Source organism: Lepeophtheirus salmonis, chromosome 12, assembly GCF_016086655.4.
Source record: "Lepeophtheirus salmonis chromosome 12, UVic_Lsal_1.4, whole genome shotgun sequence".
Taxonomy (NCBI): domain Eukaryota; kingdom Metazoa; phylum Arthropoda; class Copepoda; order Siphonostomatoida; family Caligidae; genus Lepeophtheirus; species Lepeophtheirus salmonis.
Window position 1 is genome coordinate 2758480 of NC_052142.2, and position 6884 is coordinate 2765363.

Below are 6884 nucleotides of genomic sequence, written 5' to 3' on the forward strand. Positions count from 1 at the left end.
TTTAAATCGATAATTAGAAAATTTGTATATATTAAAAAGCATATGGCCGATTTTTGGTGGAGCATCGGGTAAAGTAGAACTATACCTCATTGCCCAATGGATTCTGTCCTATTAGCTGTATCGTTTATCCTGGCGTCATTCAGGAAGACTTTTAGTTCTTCAAGGCAAATATGCAATAGGGAAAGGATTATTTATTTGCCCCATCACCTGAATGGCTAACAATTTTTGAATTATAGTGAAGGAAAACTGAAAGAAGAAGAATAAAAAAATTTTAAACCGCTAAGAATTTCAAGTGCATTTTCATAACGGAAATATATCCAACGGCTCTTGGAATTAACTTAGAACTTTCTAACTCAATTATCCCAACTTTTCAACAAATAAGAAATACCTTCGGTAAGTCAAGCATAGGAACGCGAAGTGAAGCGAAGAATTTATTGACAGTGGAAGAGGAAGTATTATCTTCTCCGGTCTCAGTAAATGGATGCACTCTGAATAATCTGAAGAGCCAAATTCACAACTTCTTTCACACAATGAGACCTTCCATCTATTTTTGAGACCCTTCAAAGTGCTAATCAACCGAATGAAAATCTTAATGATTAAAAACGAATTTAGTAGACGGAAAAAGTAGAGATCCTTCTCCTCTTCTTCCGTCGATACACTATTCGATTTACCTCGCGTCCCTACGCTTGTAAAGTTTGAAAGTATTGAAAAGTTGGGATAATTGAATTAGAAGGTTCCTCTGTCGCTGTCTCCCAACTTCGAGATAGAAAGATAAATTATGACGTACAAGCAAACTTCTACAGGGTACCCTCAACAACACTCAATTACAACGACTTAAGAAATTGAAATGGACGACTAAGAAAAAAAATGGTAGGAAGATAAAATTGAATAAAAAGAAAATGATAGAATCAAAATGCCTCCTTCCGTCACGATATGATTTTTATTTTATCTCCCAACCTTTTCTCCAAAATGAAAGAAAATAAGATCTGAAATTAAATGTTAATTAGCTAATTACGTTATTTCCCCCAAATTGTTGGTCCCTTCTCCTTTTAATAGTAGGGGTATTCTATTGAATATGATTAATTAATATTCATATTCCATTGGCTTTGTATTTAAAAAAATAATAATAAAATCGAAAAAAATAAAATATTGGTACTAAATTATACTTTACAGAAGAAAGGACTCTTTTGAAAAATGATAATAAAATAACCTATCATATTTTGATGTTCAAAATCAAGGACGCGTTATTCAATTCATTCTCACTCTACGACAGAAAGGGACGGGGGTAGGTTGTATCTTATTTGAAATTTATCAATCAAATATTGTTTTGTTTTTTTGGAAAATATATATTTCTTTTAAATTGAATTGCAAAAAAAAAAAAAAAAAAAATTAATCTAACATTTATTATAAATCAATATTTAAATTATTGTCCCTAAAAACCGGGCATTCCATGAATTTATAAATAAGTGCCAGTACAATATTTAAAATACAAAAAAAAACATTTCCATGGGGGAAAAAACGGTTGGTAACCTTAAATAACTCCAGAGAAAGAGTGGATATTAGACCTCATAAAATTTGCCTTTTTTCACCAAATGTATCCAAACTAATATTATTCCAATTCAACAAGGTCTGAACTAACTAACTATAAAAATAACTTTGATTTTGGATATGACTGCTGCAAGAGCCGTTTAGCTTTATTTCTGATTTTTTTAATGCTGCAAAATTCGTGATATGATGCATTTGTTTTGATTGTAGCTACTCAGAAGTTGGACCCATTGCATTGAAAGTGGTACTAAATGAAAACTAAGTTTTCTTGAATATGAAATTTTTCAAACTAATATTTGTTAAAATTTAAACTATTTTTAATGTACATATATACAATTATCTTTTTTTTTTTTTGATCAGACAGGATGTCACTATATATGTATTGTCACTGTTCAATGTTGCTTTCTTGGAATTGTCTAATTTGTTCTTTTGATACTCTACAATTTTAGTAAGCAATGTGTCTACTCTGGCTCAGTTATAATTCGAGTTGGGAAGTCACTCATCAGTTTCACACCACTATTAGCCACGTCATAGATCACTTTGACTTCACATACAAACTTCTGCTCTTTCTTTTAGGTGTCATCATCATCCTAGGTGTCTGTAGAAGTAATAAGCTGGTCAGATGTATTACACATGTTTCGTAGAGATGGGGACTCAACTAAAAATGTATAATTGGTGGAGGGCTTTGGCATTTTAAAGTTTGGATAACCCTTATTTTGCTAACTGACAGAGGATTTCGGGCCTTTTCTGTTTTTTTATAGAGGAAAGTATGCATAATACAATAAAGGTAACGATGTGTTTCTTTTACATAAAATTATGTAGATGGAATATTAAACGGTTATAAATTTACCAAAAACAAACAAAACGAAAATAAACACAAGAAACGAGACGGATAAGAAATATATTGCAGTCTCGGTTCGATTTTGTCAGTTTCGGTTCCTGCATCTTAAAAATTTTATCCGGTCTTAATTAAATACCGAAGAGAGGCGCATTTCTAAAGGCATAAGCTTTGATTCTGCGTCTCGAATTTTGACATCTTTTTCCTTCAACTTCTTTTTTAATTCCTTTATTGCTGCTTCATTTAATCCATGTTGGATTTAAAAGTTGTTATTATATGCTTGAGATGTTTTACCTTACGAGAAATATATGTAATATATATAAAGCAATTATTATTTTTTAAAGATTAAGTAACTAAAGCAAAACAAAATTACCATTATAAGAAGTTTCATCATCAATTGTCGATGAAATTAGATTAATTCACTAAGTATATTTGAAGAAGGAGATACAAAATAAGGAGTAAAGTATGTATGATCCTAAAATTATGGATATCATTTTTTACCTGAAATTTGATCTAAAAATGTTGCTTGAAGTTTCCTTAATTATTAAATTTTCTTAGCATCACTATTGTTCTCCGGAATTAAAATGGTTTTGTTGGAGTTTTTGGTGAGTCTTGTAACTTTACTCTTAGAATTCTTTATGAATTGATTTCTTCTAAATGTTAAAAGCACAATCGGGAATTATTTGATGGTTTCCAAATATTTCTTTTCATTTTTAGGACCCATTGCATTCCAAGAAATTTGTGGCTTAGAAATTAAAAAAGTGTAATCCCCTCAACTTCAAAGCTACTTCTACAATCCACAGCACTACAAGAGGGCGCACGAGGAAGTGAGTATCGTCAAAGCGGATAGACTAGTCTCATAACTCTACTTATAGCACTCTGTCTTATTCCTCACACTTAAAGAAGTGTCTCCTATTAAATGTGAGAGTACCAATTATCATAGCTTAATTTTTTATTTAGTGGGATATTTTCATAATAATTAACCTTAAATATCGGGTCGTACAGTAGAATAAGCAAAATATTACTCTAATAGAAATTGTAGAGCAATAAACAAGGAGTATAAAACTGTCTTTGGTTCATTTTTAGGAAAAATAATCGTATAATCTATTTTTGTATTCATCACACATTTGCTCATATTCTACGTCGATCAAACGAATTATCAATTATGTTTTCGTCAAAATGGACAATAGGAATAGTATTTAACCGGCGTAGTGAGATGCTGACAATTCCATGGACTGTGCCAATATCTGATCAAGGATTAATTCTTCTTTCCCGTTTTACAACAAGAACAGACTATGGAGGCTCTCTAATTTATCAAATTTGTACTTAAGTATATGGTCTTGCAGCAAAAGATTAGATTCATAACCATATTGATACTGGAAGTTGAATATGCCAAATAATTATCATAGGTTTACAAAATTGAGCTAATATGGATGTTGAAGAATAAAATTGGCTTCGTTAAATTAATGTTGATCTGTTCCATAATTTAGTTATCAAGAATTTATCGAATACACTGTTACCATATTCAATGACTCATTTAAGATCAGATATATCGTCTATGTATTTCCTTATATTTCTTATTTGGTTAATTTTTTACAAGTAGCAATTTATTTATTAATTGACATCTATCTATTTATCTCCTCGCTCATGTTTGTTAATTAATAAGTGTATTTTTCAATGAAAGGATATTCAGATTACAAATGTCATAAAATTAATATTGATTTATAAAAGAATGTTTACTATATTTGGTTCTTACAGGATTTTTGTAATCATTATCTAAAAATTACAACAAATCCATCCATATGGTTTTAAAAAATAATATAAATTATGAGCCTTTGAAGTTTAAAATGTAGTGCTTGACGTCATACTATAAGGAAATGTGTTCGTACGTTATATTCTTTTAATTATAATTTAAAATTGTTATTACCGGCTGTATTTTATATATTTATGTTTTTTATATAAATTAAAGGTGTTATTTATAATAATCATAATTTCTTTTGTTTAATAATAAAATAGATTTCATTAAATTATATACATGGTAAAATATTGATTTACCAAGTATTCATTTTGTAATTATTAAATGAATTTTGCTTAATAAAATACATACATATGTTGTAAATTCTATCATTATTATTTATAATATTACTTAAATGATTATTTATATAATAGTAAAGATTAGAAATTTATATCATTCTTACAACTATTTAATTACTATTCTACAGTATTTCACTATATGTGATATGCATGTATTTTTTATACTTTTCCTCAATTTTACTATAAAGGGTTATGTTGGATGAAATCTTACTTTTTTAGTATATAAATGAATTTAAGATTTTTTTTAAACCACACTATTTTTATTAATTCTGTGACTTTACCACGATACAGTTTTTTAATAATTTATAATTTTTCAATTGTTAAAGCTTAAGAAAAATTCAAGACAGCCATTATTATAATATTTCAAATATTGTTTATTTTTTTGTTAGTAAAAAAAATCATAAAAAACGGTGCTAAGTCATTTCATTCTCTGTCTTTTCGTTCTTAGTAATTTTATTCCCTGTAAAATTCCTCACCGAACATTTTATTCCCACTTTAAAGATGGAAATTAAGTGACGTCATACTGTTTCAATTTAGAGCTGAAATCAAGCAGGTGAAAGTAAGAAATTCGACCCTAGTTTCACTACCAAAATTGGAAATATATCAAGTTTCGATTTCTTATAAGTAATACAGGTTTTCTAGATTAAAATTATACAGACTTCAAATCCGAAGACAGAAATACAAAATATGTTATGGTTATTTAATTATAATCATTTTTGTAAAGGTATGTCTAATCTGACGGAAATAAAAATATCTCTTCAACATTTTAAAGTTCTACAAATGAATCAATTAGTCAAAGACATGGGGTTTGTAGAACCTGTAGTTGTTATGTGAAAACTTGAACCTTGACTTAGTCTATATCAATTAGCTGTTGGTCATATGATTGTACAATATAATGTGTTCTGAAATATGGATATTCAGCACAAACATCGAGTTTCTGTTAATATACTACTTCAAATACAAACGATCAAATTTTCAAGTATCTAGCTCCCAAACATTTTTATGTACCATTTATTTAAATAACTGACGATATTTTTTTCACATGGCAATAAAATTAAGGAGTAGGGCTAATATTTATACATTTTTTAATGTTATTGTACAAGAAATAGTATAAACTAGGATTTATTTCAAGCTTACTAAATTACTAAAAAATAATATATAAAGCAAGTTTGTAGTCCTTTCTCATCAATAAATATGTCTATTTAAAGCCAGGAATTTATCTAAAAGTGTGAATTTTTGTTTCTCACTCGAGATATATTTTTTATACGGTCATTGCACAAAAGCTATAGAAGAAACAACTTTATTTTTTAAGTCCTGACCACTATCTATTATTTGAACAAATTCAAATTTCTTGGCAAGACAACACAAAATACAGAATTGAAAATTAATAAAATCATAATCTACTGATATTTTAATCCAAGAAATGATTTATTACACAATTCTCAATCTTTATTTTCTACCTTAAAATTTTTTTCACACTTTTGGAAGTAAAACCGAGGTCAAATCTTCAACCATGTCGTAAGTGATCCTGGAGAAGGAAGTGATGGGCCTGAGCAAACTTTCTTAACTGAGAAGAGAAAAACGGATGATGAGAGGGATTTGGAGTAGTGATTGACAATCACAGGGAAGAATAATGACAGAATTTACTTTCATTTCCCAATATTGAACAATATCCACGGATCGGAATTCCATCGTCACAATTTATTTATAATTTTTGTTAGCATGGAAATGGCTTAACCTTGATCTAAGGATTTTGGTTCGATTTTGTATTTTTTTTTTAGTGATATTATTTTTCATGAGGGTGTACTAGCAAAAATGCACCATTATCTTAATAATGTATTATTTTAATGTAACCATAATGACGTCATATCCCGTAATAAATCATAAGTATCTGAATGTCAATATATGTTACCGAACTTCGTACACATTGAAATAAAGCAATTTTATAATTGAATTAAGGGACTTTTGTCAAGAGGTGACTGAATTTCAACAGAATTCCTTCTCTAGCTTGTACCTAGTAATCCTTGGCCGCATGATCATAATTATTATTCAAGGAGTTGTATTATTTTTCTGCGATACTTGCTTTCGCCTTCTTACAATGGAATGAAATGTACAGTGAGGAACAAAGATACTTATCATCCTTCATCCGTAGCTCTTCTATTGAAACTCCTTCCAAATTCTACTCCATTTTGTCTCTTAATATTATTAGAAAAATCTTTCATTGATTCGAGTCCTTAAGTGTTATTGATGTACATAACAAACAAACAACTCATATCAATGACACTTAATCCATATATAAAGTTGTACTGTTTATGTAATTACAAACGCTTCATCCTCACTTCCCATTAAATTGTTACTTGTGGGTCTCTTCTGCCATTGAAAAAAAGTAGGAGACGATCCTGGACTA